The sequence below is a fragment of the Symphalangus syndactylus genome, chromosome 4 (assembly GCF_028878055.3).
Source record: "Symphalangus syndactylus isolate Jambi chromosome 4, NHGRI_mSymSyn1-v2.1_pri, whole genome shotgun sequence".
Lineage (NCBI taxonomy): Eukaryota > Metazoa > Chordata > Mammalia > Primates > Hylobatidae > Symphalangus > Symphalangus syndactylus.
This window is the reverse complement of record NC_072426.2, coordinates 120,273,273-120,288,502: the sequence shown is the minus strand read 5'-3', so window position 1 is coordinate 120,288,502 and position 15,230 is coordinate 120,273,273. Positions and strand designations below refer to the sequence as shown.

Sequence of the window (15,230 nt, the reverse complement as noted above, 5' to 3'; positions counted from 1 at the left end):
GGCCTAATTGGGACCTTCTGAGAGCTAAAAGTACATGCAATTTGAGCAGGAAAATGTTAATCCAGCCACAGACACTGTATTCACAAGAAAATTTCCCTTCAGCCCTCCTTGCCTTCCTTACTTAGCAATTCAAGGGACGTGATCGGTGCATGCAAAACTTATAAAAATTTAAACTATTTGGGTGCTTTTGGAAATGAATTACAGAACTCCACTAAACAAAAAAAAAATCCTCCATGAAAATGAGATCCTTAATAGGTATTGCTGACTCCTCTCTCACGTAGGGGCAAGTCCAGCCAGTCAGCAAGTTACCTGAATTCACAGGAGTGACATTTCCACGTTATTCAAATTCAAAACAAGCCTACTCAGTGAACCTGAGCCCCAAGGAATTCACAGCGCTCTACATCAACTCCCAATTTGCAATTCTAGGTAAGTGTTCACCAAACCACTGTTTTTTTTTGTTTTTGTTTTGAGATGGAGTCTTGCTCTGTTGCCCAAGCTAGAGTGCAGTGGCACAATCTCGGCTAGCTGCAACCTCCAATTCCCGGGTTCAAGTGATTCTCCTGCCTCAGTCTCCCGAGTAGCTGGGATTACAGGCGTGAGCCACCATGCCCAGCTAATTTTTTGTATTTTTAGTAGAGACAGGGTTTTGCTATGTTGGCCAGGCTGGTCTCGAACTCCTGACCTCAGGTGATCCACTCCCGTGGGTCTCCCAAAGTGCTGGGATTACAGGCATAAGCCACTGTGCCTGGCCTCCAAATCACTTCTGAAACAATCAATGGAAAATAATATGAGAGAAATCTCACTCCCTGGCTTAGAGGGAACCTGAGGGTGGGAGGAGATTTGTCTATGTTGGTGTGATCAATTCTGGTGTCATGAAGGCCCAGGGAGGGCCACTTCCTGGAGGAGCTTGCCACACTTATGTTCATTCCACACTTGCCTTTCACTGGGGTAAAAGGTCAAGGTCAATATAGTTTTTTTCAGGTCAAGAGATGACTCTAGGTATTGTGACCTTTATTACACCTTGCTCATTGACAAATAACACAAAAAGCCAACAACTCATAGATGCAAAAAAACAGTTTGTACCCCTCACTTTTGTTAAGTACAATGTGGCTTGCCATGAAAAGAAGCTTTGACCAATAAACTATGGTGGCTATCAAGATAGATCTAAAGGAAATTAAGCAAGAGATCTTAGAGAAATATACTTTACCATGCCTGCCTTTCTATTTAGAAAACAGCAAGACAAATTCTAATGGGTTTCACTGAGAATCTAGATGTATTGGGGACCTTTGATATAAATGTTGAATAGTCTTTATCTTGTCCTGGTTTGCCCTAACACTTATTGATTACTCACTCTGTTCCAGATATTATCTAAGGGCTTTGCATACATTAACTTATTTAATTCTCACAACAACTCTGAGAAGCAAGTATACCCATTGTAACAGACAAGGAGGTGGACAGGGTCACATGGCTTTAAGATTGCAGCACTCTCATGAATAATAAAATACAAATTAATGGATCATTTTCAAAAAAGAACTTGAGTAAAACTGGAGAGATAAATCTTACAAGATTTAACATTTTCAGACTAGAGAATGCTTAGAAAAGAACACTGGGAACTATGAGGAGTTAGAGAGCAGCATTCTAGACTTAAATGAGACTTTTTATCATGGATATGAGCACACATTAATCAGAACCTAGAGTTTCCAAGGACCAGGAACCTTGCAATCATACCTTTTTTCTACTACCTAAAGCAAAATAAAGTCCTGGTTAACATTTGCCTTGACTGCACACCATGTGTCCTGTAAGTTGTTTACACATGTTTTTGTTTTGTTTTGTATGAACATTTTATCTCAGGGGTTGCAGGAAGAGCAGTGTGGTAAGTCCCCAAAACACGATCTCTTCGATGAGATTGCTTCCCTGCACCTAGTGTGTAACTGCAAGTAACTTCCTTATGGGTTGTACTTAGGACAAGGTGGGGTGATGTGTCCTGCCAGGCTCCCCAGAAGCAATTCTTTGTTTATCCATATTTCTTCCAGATCATCTCCAAAGACCTGTCTACCTGTGTTTTAGTTCACCTATGTTTTATTTACAGCATCTCGCTGAGACCAGGCAGTACAGAAAGGGACCTTGTGTTTTGTGACAAGTTCTTCTTTCAAGTCTTCATGCTCAAAGAGAATTGACTACAGAGTGTCAGGTGACCTTTAGCTGAGATTGAACAAACAGATAGGATACAATGATCAGAAAATGGCTTCATTGGACTTCATGCACCGAGTCACAGACAACATCTTAAGTCCTTCCCAAATATTCCAAATTAGAGTAATATATATTATAAAATTAATTTTAAAAATTCACAGTGGGAATCTGATTTTTTCCCCTATAATACTTTCCTTCCCTGATAAACCTTATGTAGAAGTAGCAAACATTATTTTTCATTCCTGCCATATTCAGCGCAGTAGGAAATAATGTCAGCCAGAGACATTAACTCCTGCGTTGTTGTGCATGCTTAAGTGTTCTCATTATCTACCATGCCAGCTCTAAACTTATTCAAGAAAAAAAAAAGATCTCAGCATGAAACTCATTCTGACTATAGGAAGTCCCATGAACTGTGTTTAAAAATTCAGCAGAAACTGTCTTCATCACATACATGAAGTTCTTTTGACAAATGCCTAAGGCCTTAAATTTTAGGAGCCACTTTATGATTGTTTTTCAGGGAGTCTATGAAATCAAAAAAAGATGTGATATGGTTTGGCTCTGTGTCCCCACCCAAATCTCATCTCCATTTGTAATCCCCGCATGGGATGACGTGGGAGGGACCTAGTGGGAGGTGCTTGGATCGTGGAGGTGGTTTCCCCCATGCTGTTCTTGTGGCAGTGAAGAAGTTTTCACGAGATCTGATGGTTTTAAAAGCAGCAGTTTTCCCTGCGCCCTCTCTCTCCTGTCATCATGTAAGATGTGCCTTGCTTTCCCTTCACCTTCTGCAATGATTATAAGTTTCCTGAGGCCTCCCCAGACATGCAGAACTGTGAGTCAATCAAAACCTCTTTTGTTTATAAATTACCCAGTCTCAAGTAGTATCATTATAGCAGTGTGAGAATGGACAAATACAAAATGCCACTATAGGTGGCATTATCTGAGAATATTGGGCTTTTTTGGTTAACAACACCAGGCAGTCACTGGCAGTCCTTGTTAGATTTCACACAAATAATAAACTCTTTCAACATTTTCTTAAAATGCTTACTTCTGCAGCTGATGAGCCAGCCAATGGCAAAATAGACAATGTTATAAAACAGTTTTGGACTTTGAAAAGACCAGCTCAGTAAGTGCATGTGTTAGCCACACACCCTAGTCCACCATCATATACAACCCATGTTGCCCAGTGAAGTGGAGGTCGCAACAGTGAGGACTGTAATATGCAGCACAATGTATTCAAGGGCACATAACAAGGCTATTCAGAGGTTCCATCATCAGCAGTAAATGTAGAGTTGTCTCTCTTTTGGATTTGCTTTACAAAATTCATCTTAGGTGTCTCTGCTTTTGTTCATGTGCTTTAAGTACATCTATGTCAAGGCCCTCTTAAAGACCAGCCAGGGGAGATTTCCCTCTTTCTTTGGGTCTGAAGTAGTCTGCAAATTTCCACATAGCATGAGATTTGATGGGACTCCTGATGTTAAGGGAGAAAGAAAGCCTTGGATTCCATGGTCCAAAAGGATTGAATGATTCACCAGACCCTGATGATTTTCCACAGTGAGCTCATGCAGCACCCCTTTTAGACTGCAAGGATTCCTCACTACTTAACTTGATGAAATGTATATAATCTACAGTGAACTACTGGAACTGAAATCATTTACCATGAATATTCATGGCTTTAGGTCCAAGGCAGTGAAAGGGCATTGGAGAAGGACTTGTGCATGGCTGGGATGGCATAGGCTATCTATGAAATCAACATCTATAGCACAGTGATTCTCAATCTTTGCTATACTCAAGCCTCCAGCCCCACTGAAGCAGCTTCACCTCGGCTGTTTATGATAGGCAAACAACCACAGGGACAGCTATGTATGGAGAAAATTATCCCAAGACAGACACAGTTTAAAGGGCACCAACACTTGTCTTGTGGTACTTGATGGACACAATTTGACTCATGCATAATTTACATAATCTGCCTATAAAGAATGGCAACTTTTTGTAGTTTTTTATATTGAAACTGTAAGATTGTGCATCCAAAAGGCAAATTTCAATGACTTGAGTCTGACCAAGATGGCAGAAGTTACCATAAATCTGGTGCCTGAACCAGAGTAGGGGGCCAAAATTTCCTGGATATGTGTCATATACATTCACAACTCTAATCTTGGTAACATGCTAAAATAGAGAGGTTTAGGCAAATTAAGAAATATTTTCAGAGTGGCAGACTATATTGTTCAAATATGGAATCATCCCTTTAAATATAGAACACTTAACTGTGCAAGTCATTTCCGTTTACTCTTGTCTATTTACTCCTGTTCACTGTCATTGCTAAGATCCTTAATACTTCATGCATTCCTAGTTTCCTCTCCTTAATGTTCTTCTATAGAATTAGGATGAAGCAATGCCTCATTACTTATACTTATTATCACCTCTACATTTACCTGGTCATCAGAATGTTTATCTGTGTAAAGGATTTCTCTACTTCTATGATAAAATATTTTGAAGTATTAAAAATATTTACTTGACCTCATTGGAGCAAAAAACATGAGGTGTTTTCTTCTAAATTCCAGTATCTAACACAGTGTCTAGCTCATAGTGGCACTCAATAAATTCTTATTAAATTGAATTTTTAAAATTTTATTGCCAAAATGAAACATGGTGCAAACCAATGGATGCTAGCCTTTTCACACAGCCTTTACACCCTCCTCTTCAAATGCTACAAAGTGCTGACTAGAACTTCAATGACTTACTACTTTCACTTCCAAAACTTTGATTTAAAAAAAAACTTACTGGGAATAAAAAGCTGCTTCTACAACATCGAGACATGCAAGCTTGAGAAGATTTTTTATCGCTTCTGTGGTGGAAAAATGGTACTTAAATATTCATATTAAATCCATCATATAGGAACAAGTTTTATGAATTTCCACATAATATCAAGACTCTCATATCATAATATTTTATTTTAAAAAGCTACTATGAAAGAACAAAGATATAGCTCATGAAGGAAATAGCATTTGAGAGGGGCCTTGAAGTACACGCAGGATTTTGTTTGGTTTAATTTTACTATTGATTTTAATGAAAGTATGTATATATAAGTGATACACACTTTTGTGTGTAGGTTTATGTCACAAACTACTGGGCAGGATTTTGATATAGGAGGGGAACAAGGATAGGAAGCCAGGTCAGTGGGAGATGAAGGATCATGTCTTATACATAATAGGGGCTGGCATGTAGTAGGTACTCTGTGAATGTTTAGTGAAGGAATACAATGAAAGAAAGCTGGTCAGACATGGTGGCTCACTTCTGTAAACCTAGGATTTGGGGAGGCTGAGGTGGGAGGACTGCTAGGCCAGCAGTTTAAGAGAAGCCTGGGCAACAGAGTGAGACCCCATCTCTACAAACAAACAAAAAAACTAGCCAAGCATGGTGCTGGTGCATGCCTGTAGTCCCAACTACTCAGGAGGCTGAGGCATGAGGATTGCTTGAGCCCATGAGTTCGAGGTTGCAATGAGCTATGACTGTGCCACTGTGCTCCGGCCTGGGCAATACAATACCTTGTCTCTGAAAAAAAAAAAAAAAAAAAAAAAAAAAAAAAGGAGGAAGCTGCAAAGATGAAACATACAGAGGCTATTTAAAGAACCACAATTTGTCCAGTTTGATTGAATAGGTTAGGGCAGGGTTTCTCAACCTCAGTATTCTTGATGATTTGAACTGGATAATTCTTTGTTGTGAGGGAGGACTGTCATTTGCATTTTAGGGTGTTTAGCAGCATTCCCAACTTCTTTCTACTTCATGCCATTAAACTCCCAAGTCATGACAGCCGGAAATGTCTCTAGACATCGCCATATATCCCCCAGGTGGCAAAATTATCCCTGATTGAGGACCATTGTTAGGGAATTCCTGTAAAACAGAGCTGGAGAAATTAGGATCACAATTTGAGAGATCTTGTGTGTAAGGATAGGATATTTGCACTTAATTTGATAGACACAGGATATTTATTAAAGATTTCTTGGGTAGAGAATGGCAAAATCAATATCGTGATTTAGAGAGAGTAAGTTGACAGTTTGCAGGAATGTTTGAATTTTTGTAAAGTGTTAGTATTTATATTATATGTAACAATCAAGTAAATTATTTAACTTCCTGTGCCTCAGTTTTCTAAAATGTAAAATGGGGATAATCATAGCAGTATAATGAGAATTAAGGTGGGTAACTCATGTAAAGTGTTTGAAACACTGCCTAGCATATTTTAAGGAAAAAAATAATTTTTTGTTATTATTGTTAATATCACATCAAAAACCAACCTGTTCCACAACCTTGAGACATGCAAGGACTTGTTGTGGTGTTAGTAACTTTGAATCATTTTTGAAGTACAAGTACCATGTCTAATATGAATCAATATCAAATCATTTATTCCAAAACTAAGTCCCACTTTAACCAAAATAATCACACCCAAAGGGATTAATATTCCCATTCCTTTTTAAACCCTGAATTAAAGGATAATAAAATCACACTTAAAAATAAAATGAGAGAAAAGGTTAGAAAAAGAAAATGGATTTTAAAGCTTCTCAAATAACGTACGGGAGTGCTCTGAAACCATGTAGAGACAGATGGAAAGAAGGCAACAGCCTAAAACTCCTCTGCAGGGGAAACTTTGAATGGGTTGGCTTCCGCAATGTAATTGCTAACAAGCCACAGGTGCCAAGCCACATGAGCAGATGATAAACTGATTTTGAGAAAAGAAATGACAATTCTTTACCCATCATTCATCCCAAGGTACGCTTGTCATCTCTCATAGCACATAGCGAGTTACCTTTTTATTAGTGGCTTTGGAAACATTTTCGCAGAGGAGTAGCAGCAGCATCCATATGTGCAAAACTGTGTGTAAATGAGACTGTGCTCGATGGAAGATGTGCGATCCACCTGCCAGGAGGATGAAAGGTGTGTAGTTGAGCTCTCAGGCAATAAGATTAGGGGCTCCTTTCCTTCCTGTCTCTTCTCAATGACCAAAATGATGGGCGAATGCAGTTCTCCCATCTTTGTTCTCTTCCCCAGTTTCGCTGACCATCTAACGTCACCAGCTTGAAATAAAGTTTAAAATGCAAAATCAAGTTCATTCTATCAGCTTTCTTTAGCAAGTTTTCAACTGCTTTCTCATAAGTCATCATGTTTGAGCCCTACCAAAGTATTTAAGGTAAACAGCACAAATACTATCTACTCCTTACAGAAACAAACTGGGTGGAGTTCAGTGAGTTTAAATGACTGGTCCATGAAAATGATGGAATTGAGAATTGAAGTCAGGTATTCTGATTTATAGTCCCTACATCTGCTGAGCCATATGGGTCCATCTACCATCTTATTCCAATCCAATTCTCCTTTGTTCTGACCACACTTTTTTGGCATATTCCTTAAATTATCTCATGGACAAAACATCTACACCCAACGATTCACTGACTTGCCAATCAGTTTCTCTAACCCTGAATGTCTTGAGCTCCAGAACCATAATATTAACTGCTTATTCAACTGATATTCAGCACTTGGATATGACTCCAGGGTGAATACATGTGCACTTCACTTGTTCTTTCTTCTCCACCCACCCTTGTCTTAGCCTGTTCCTCGATTTCTATTTCCCATCTATACATGGCAATAGATGGCAGTAAATAGCACAAGCATTTATCCAATTATCTTCAAAATCATTTAAAAAATTTTAAAATATTTTTTGTAATTTTAACTTTTATTTTAGATTCAGGGAGTACATATACAGATTTATTACTTGGGTATTAGTCTGTTTTCACGCTGCTGATAAAGACACACCCGAGACTGGGCAATTTACAAAAGAAGGAGGTTTAATGCACTCACAGTTCCACGTGACTGGGGGGGCCTTACAATCATAGTGGAAGGTAAAAGGCACATCTCACATGGTGGCAGACGAGAAGAATGAGAGCCAAGTGAAAGGGGTTTCCCCTTATAAAACCGTTAGATCTTGTGAGATTTTTTCACTACCACAAGAACAGTATAGGGGAAACTACCCCCATGATTCAATTATCTCCCACTGGGTCCCTCCCACAACACAAGGGAATTCTGTGAGCTACAATTCAAGATGAGATTTGGTTGGAGACACAGCCAAACCATATCAGGTATATTGCCTATTGCTGAGGTTTGGGGTACAACTGATCTCATCACCCAGGTAGTGAACATAGCACTCAATAGTTTTTCAAGCCTCACTCCTCACCCTATCTCCCTGCTCTAGTAGTCCCCAGTGTCTATTTTTCTCATCTCTGTGTCCATGAGTACCCAATATTTAGCTTCCACTTATATGTGAGAACATGCAGTATTTGGTTTTCTCTTCCTGCATTAAATTACTTAGGATAAAGGCCTCCAGCTACATCATGTTACTGCAAAAGACACAGTTTTGTTCTTTCTTATGGCTGTGTAGTATTCCATGGTGTACATGTACCACATTTTCTTTATCCAATCTACTATCAATGGGTACTTGGGTTGATTTCATGTCTGCTATTGTGAATAGTGCTGCAATGAACATGAAAGTACATGTGTCTTTTTGGTAGAATTATTTCTTTTCTTTTGGTTATATACCCAGTAATGGGACTGCTGGGTCAAATAGTTCTGGTTTAAATTCTTTGAGAAATCTCCAAACTGCTTCACAGTGTCTCAACTAATTTACATTCCTACTTATATCATATAAACGTTCTTGTTTCCCTGCAGCCTTGCCAGCATCTGTTTTTCGGTTCATGTTTTGTTTTTTGCTTTTACTTTTTAATAATTGCCATTCTGACTGGTGTGAGATGGTATCTCATTGTGGTTTTGATTTACATTTCTGTGATGATTAGTGATGTGGAACTTTTTTTCCATGTGTTTGTTGGCTGCTTGTATGTTTCAAAATCATTTCTGATACCATTCTCTCTGTAAAGCCAACCGGATACCATGTCCTATCAATTTTACTTTTTAATGATCTCAAGATTCTGTATCTTCCTCTCTGTCGTCTTGGCTACTGCTTTAGTTCAGGTTTTCATCTTCTGTCTCCCACCTGGACTCTTACAAAATCGTGTGAACTTTAGTTTCTTTTCACTTTCATGTGGTGATTCTCAACAAACCTCCCTGTGTGATAGGACAGGGGGAGTAGATGAGAGAAAACTTTTCTGCATTTTTCAATCTCATTGTTGAAGTGCCTATGTGTTCTGTGGTGGTTTCCTAGCCATGGACAATTCCTGAGGGTGCCATCTCCCTGGTCCTGGGAATGGTGGTATGTTTTGGGAGTTGGCAACTGTAGCAGTAACTTCATAACTTGGTAGCAGCTCCCTTAATGGCTCAATTCAGAATCATGGCTCCCAAAGTCATTTCTAAAAGCTCATCTTACCATTGATTTCCTCAGCCTTCTCAATGATATATAAGCCATTTAATATTCCAAAATACATTCATTTCTATTTAAACTTGGTAGAATAACTTCTGTTCTCTGCCCCTGAACCCTCTCCCTTAACCACACAGTTTGTCACGTTTTCCATTAAGACTATTCTGATAATTCCAGAATTCCAACACAGAAGGAATTCCCCCTCCTGTAAACATTTACCTCTTACTTTTTGAAGCAATGGTTCTCAAATTTTGCTGCACATTAAAATCACCCAGGAAGTTTTTAAAGACCCTGATGACCATGCTGCACCTCTTACCAATTAAATCAGAATTTCTGAAGGTGGAACTGAGACATCTGGATTATTCTAAACTACCCAGCGGGAGTTCAGTCTGCAGCCAAATTGAAAAGTCAGTCATTGGAATACTTGTTAGACATCTATGCCATTATACTATACTGAAGAGCATGGTATATAAGATGAAATACAATTCGCATCAGAAATTGTTTTCTCCCACTTAGAACTCATTTCATCGAGATACTTTGAAACAGAGAAAAGGAACTAAAAAGTTAAATTCATGAGCGCATTTTAACATTGTTCAAATGATTTCCTAGATGAGAAGAGCATATGCTCAAGCATTTGGAGAACTTAAACATAGCTTATCTTAACTCAGATGTGTTGTATTCAATATTTTGAAACAAACACTAGAAGTTACTTTCAACTTCTCTACTGTGTCTAAGATAGAGACTGGTTCCAAGTGTCTGTAAACTCTATCTTGCTCTTCTGAACAAAACTCCCTATTTGTCCTGTCCCCTATTGCATTGTAATTTCTGGGGTTATGTCCCTGGGCTACGAAGCAAGTTTGAATTTTACAATGTCATATTTATTGAAAATGTATCCATTAGTGTAAATTATTAATTTATAAAATAATGAAATTTCACTGATTAGATGACTGTCCTGTTGCCTTATACACACTCTGTTTAAGCATTTCAAGGTAAATGACCAAAGCATTTTTAAAACTTGCATAAAGACTAATAACACTGTTATTATTTCAGATTACTTCCTTTGATAAGGCAAATACATATTTATCTCTAGGCATTAGGAAAAACCAGTATTAAAAGGTGTATGTATTTTCTCTTAAGATCTTTGAATTAAAACTGATATTGTACATAAGTGTTCAAACGAACTGTGTCATGTGAGCAAACAAAGATTTAACTTTAGGCCAGGCACGGTGGCTCACACCTGTAATCCCAGCACTTTGGGAGGCCGAGGAGGGTGGATTACTAGGTCAAGAGATCAAGACCATCCTGGCCAACATGGTAAAACCCCGTCTCTACTAAAAATACAAAAATTAGCTGGGAGTGGTGCTGCGCACCTGTAGTCCCAGCTACTCAGGAGGCTGAGGCAGGAGAATCGCTTGAACCCGGAAGGCAGAGGTTGCAGTGAGCTGAGATCATGCCATTGCACTCCAGCCTGGAGACAGAAGGAGACTCTGTCTCAAAAAAAAAAAAAAAGATGTAACTTAAAATATAAAATATCTTATTCATATAATGGATGGATAACAATTAGTTTGAAGTGAAAACAATTAAAACAAAAGATACTTTGAAGCCTAGGAAATCTCATCATGTGTTTCTTCAGTGTAAATCAGCTATCAGAGCCCAAATGAGTTGGAGTGGAGAGAGCTGTGTCAAGAGAGAGGCAGATGCATATGAAATCATGCATTGATAATTATGAAATCACAAGAAAGAACCAGTCCATTTTTATAGATTGCACTTAGTGGGCCAAATATAGTTTAATGACAGTCTAAATAAATTGAGAAACTTGCTGTTAATTAATACTAGGAAAAATAGCCAAAATATAAAGCCCAATTTATACAAAGATCCATCAAATCCAAATTCTTGTTTGTTCAAGCTTGTGAAAAATAGCTTTGCTATTTTACCAGATGAATCACTCATTTAATTGAGGTAAAGTTACATACAGTCAGCCCTCAGTATGCAAGGGTTCCACATCCACAATTCAAACAATGTTGGATAGAAAATATTCAGGAAGAAGAGTAAAAAATAACAATACAACAATAAAAATAACACATTTAAAAATACAGTATAACAACTATTAAATAGTATCCATATAGTGTGGTGGCTAACCATATGGCCTATGTGTGTAGTAGGTTATACTGTCTAGGATGGTGGAAGTATACTCTATGATGCTCACACAATGATGAAATCCTAACCAAGCATCTTTCAGAAAATATCCCTGCTGTTAAGTGTCACATGACTATATTCACCCATATCTCTGGTAATACCCCTTCCCTTATAGCCTTCTTTGACTGATATTAGTATAATCTCTTCAGCTTTCTTATTATTAGTGTGTACTTGTCACAAAGCTACCCATTCTCTTCACTTCTAACTAATATAAAGTGAATTTCCGTATTCAAGATGGGTAACTAGACACAGCCAGGAAGAATGTCTGCCACTGAGAGACTGGGACATTGGGAAGACTGGTGCACTCTGAGCCATCTTCAGAGGGAAGGTACTGAGAGTGGATGGAGGGAGGATGCAGGTGCTGGGCTGAAGAGAAAGGAACCTGGGAACCCGACATGGTGCTACTGCACACTGGGACTCATTCCTGGCCCCCAGCGACTCCTGGAGAAGGAGTGAGCTGAGCAGGCAATCAGCATCCTGCTCTCACTGGGGATCTCTGGAATCCTGTCAGCAGGAGACCTCAGGACCCCCAGGGACACTTGAGCTGGCAGAGAGAGCGGCTTAGAGAGGTGGTAGGGGCAGGAATCCAGCCAGTGTGGAATCCAGAGGGTTTGGTGTGGGAACGTGTGCAGTGGAGCATGGCCAGGGATGCCCATCCCCCAAAGCTTGCCTTGTGCCTTTAGGAGACTTTAGCCTTAGGGTGACTGTCAGCCTGGGACAGAGCAGGGCGATCTTGCCTGCGAGATGGGGCCAGCCCAATCTGAGCAACTGCCTGTCTGCTGGACTGTCCTAGAGCCCCAGTTTGGCTGCACCTGCTTACAGTACAGCCTCAGATGCCCAACATGGGTGCTTCCCAGGGGCCTTCATTATAGCTCCCCCACCAGCAGACTGGGCCTGACTATCAGCTACAGCAGAGTGGCCCTGTCAGTTTGCATCAGCACGCACACACATTCCCTTACCCACTGAAGCCTCCTCCAGGCTGCTTTGCCAGCATGCATTCGCTCACAGCCACCCCTTATCACTTTGCCAGTGCACACACATGGGGATGGACATCACCTCCCCTCCACCGCCAATTTGTATGTGTGTGTGCACCCTGCCATGCCACTGTTGCTGGTGTGAGCACACCCCACACCCCCTGGCTGTACTGTCACTGCTGACATGAATGCATGCTAAGATTCCATCAATCCCAGGCCCTCCATATGTAGACATCACCACCAGTGCAAACACATGCCTAGAGACCAGCAACCCTGTCCCGAACCCCACATTGCCATCACTACTGCTGAAAACATACACACAGAGGCTGGCAGCGCCGCACTCCCCAGCAACCCACCCTTGTTGCTGTGGCCACTGGTGTGAGCATGCACAGGAATGCCACAACCCCACTCCCACTAGTACCCCACAACAGCAAACATGCATGCACCCCACCACATTGCCACTGCTGCTGGCATGCATGAATGAGCATGAATCCTGCTGCCACCACCTCAGTGAAGCACTTTGGCTGCCATCATCCATCAAAGTGCTGTGGCCAGCAGTCTGGGAACACCTCAGCCCCTCCAGTTCAGTAGGTTCTGAGCCTCTAGCAAACAAAGAACAAAGCTGTAGGCTGGTACCATTTCTCCAGAGTTAGAGCACAGAGGCCAAGAGTGCTGAGCTGAGACTTGGCTTCCTAAAATCTTTCAGAAATGAAGCTAGTTGACTGAACCCACCTTATACCACAATAGGTTTGAGGCTGAGAGCCTCGAAGAGGATAAAAGCAAAAAACAAACAAAATAAACAAACAAACATCCTGCATTCAAAGGACAGCAATGTCAAAGATTGAAGGAACATCAGCCCACACAGGTGAGAAAGAACCAGCACAAGAACTCTGGAAGCTCAAAAAGCTAGAGTTCCTTAGCATTGGTTATTAATTAGGCTGAAATGGCTGAAATGATAGAAGTAGAATTCAGAATATGGATAGGAATGATGATCATTGAGATTCAGGAGAAATTCAAAACTCAAAGGATTCTAAGGAATACAATAAAATGATACAGAAGATAAAAGATGAAATGACCATTTTTAAGAAAGAACCAGACTGACCTGATAGAACTGAAAAACTCACTTCAAGAATTTCAGAATACAATCGCAAGTATTAAGAGCAGAATGAACCAAGCAGAGGAAAGAATCTCAGAACTCGAAGACAAGTTCTCTGAAATAACTCAGACAAAAATAAAGAAAAAAGATTGAAGAAGAATAAACCTACCATGAAATATGGGATTATGTAAAGAGAACAAATGTGTCTCACTGATGTCTTGGAGAGAGAGGAGAGAAAGCAAGCAACTTGGAAAACATACTTCAAGATATCATCCATGAAAATTTCCCTAACTTCGCTAGAGAGGCTAACATTCAAATTAAGGAAGTGCAGATAATTTGTGCAAGACACTATACAAGACGACCATCCTCAAGATACATAGTCATCAGATTCTCCAAGGTTGAAATGAAAGGAAAATGTTAAAGGCAGCTAGAGGGAAGGGGCAGGTTACCTACAAAGGGACCCCCATCAGGCTAAGGGTGGAACTTTTGGCAGAAATCCTGTAAGCCAGAAGAGACTGGAAGACTATAGTCTCATTTTTAAAGAAAAGAATTTGCGGGGGTGGAGCTAAGATGGCTGAATAGGAACAGCTCCAGTCTACAGTTCCCAGCATGAGCGACACAGAAGACGGGTGATTTCTGCATTTCCAACTGAGGTACTGGGTTCATCTCACTGGGGAGTGTGGGAAAGTGGGTGCAGGACAGTGGGTGCAGCGCACTGAGCATGAGCCAAAGCAGGGTGAGGCATCGCCTCACCCAGGAAGCACAAGGGGTCAGGGAATTCCCTTTCCTAGTCAAAGAAAGGGGTGACAGATGGCACCTGGAAAATTGGGTCACTCCCACCCTAATACTGTGCTTTTCCAATGGGCTTAGCAAATGGCACACCAGGAGATTATATCCCGTGCCTGGCTCAGAGGGTCCCACGCCCATGGAGCCTCGCTCACTGCTAGCACAGCAGTCTGAGATTGAACTGCAAGGTGGCAGCGAGGCTGCGGGAAGGGCGTCCACCATTGCTGAGGCTTGAGTAGATAAACAAAGCGGCCCAGAAGCTCGAACTGGGTGGAGCCCACCACATCTCAAGGAGGCCTGCCTGCTTCTGTAGACTCCACCCCTGGGGGCAGGGCATAGCCAAACAAAAGGCAGCAGAATCCTCTGCGGACTTAAATGTCCCTGTCTGACAGCCTTGAAGAGAGTAGTGGTTCTCCCAGCACGCAGCTGGACATTTGACAATAGACAGACTGCCTCCTCAAGTGGGTCCTGACCCCTGAGTAGCCTAACTGGAAGGCACCCCCCAGTAGAGGCAGACTGACACTTCACATGGCCGGGTACTCCTCTGAGACAAAACTTCCAGAGGAATGATCAGGTAGCAACATCTGCTGTTCACCAATATCTGCTGTTCTGCAACCTCTGCTGCTGATACCCAGGC

General features: G+C 40.8%; 1 long non-coding RNA gene across 1 annotated transcript in view; it reads left to right on the top strand.

Moving 5' to 3' along the window:
* The first annotated feature begins 284 nt into the window (after positions 1-284).
* The window catches only part of LOC134736500 (uncharacterized), a 33,700-nt gene continuing 18,754 nt past the window's right edge, over positions 285-15,230 (top strand). Inside the window, exon 1 of the long non-coding RNA XR_010120558.1 lies at positions 285-426. This is a non-coding gene — a long non-coding RNA (uncharacterized lncRNA). The remainder of the gene's footprint in view (positions 427-15,230) is intronic.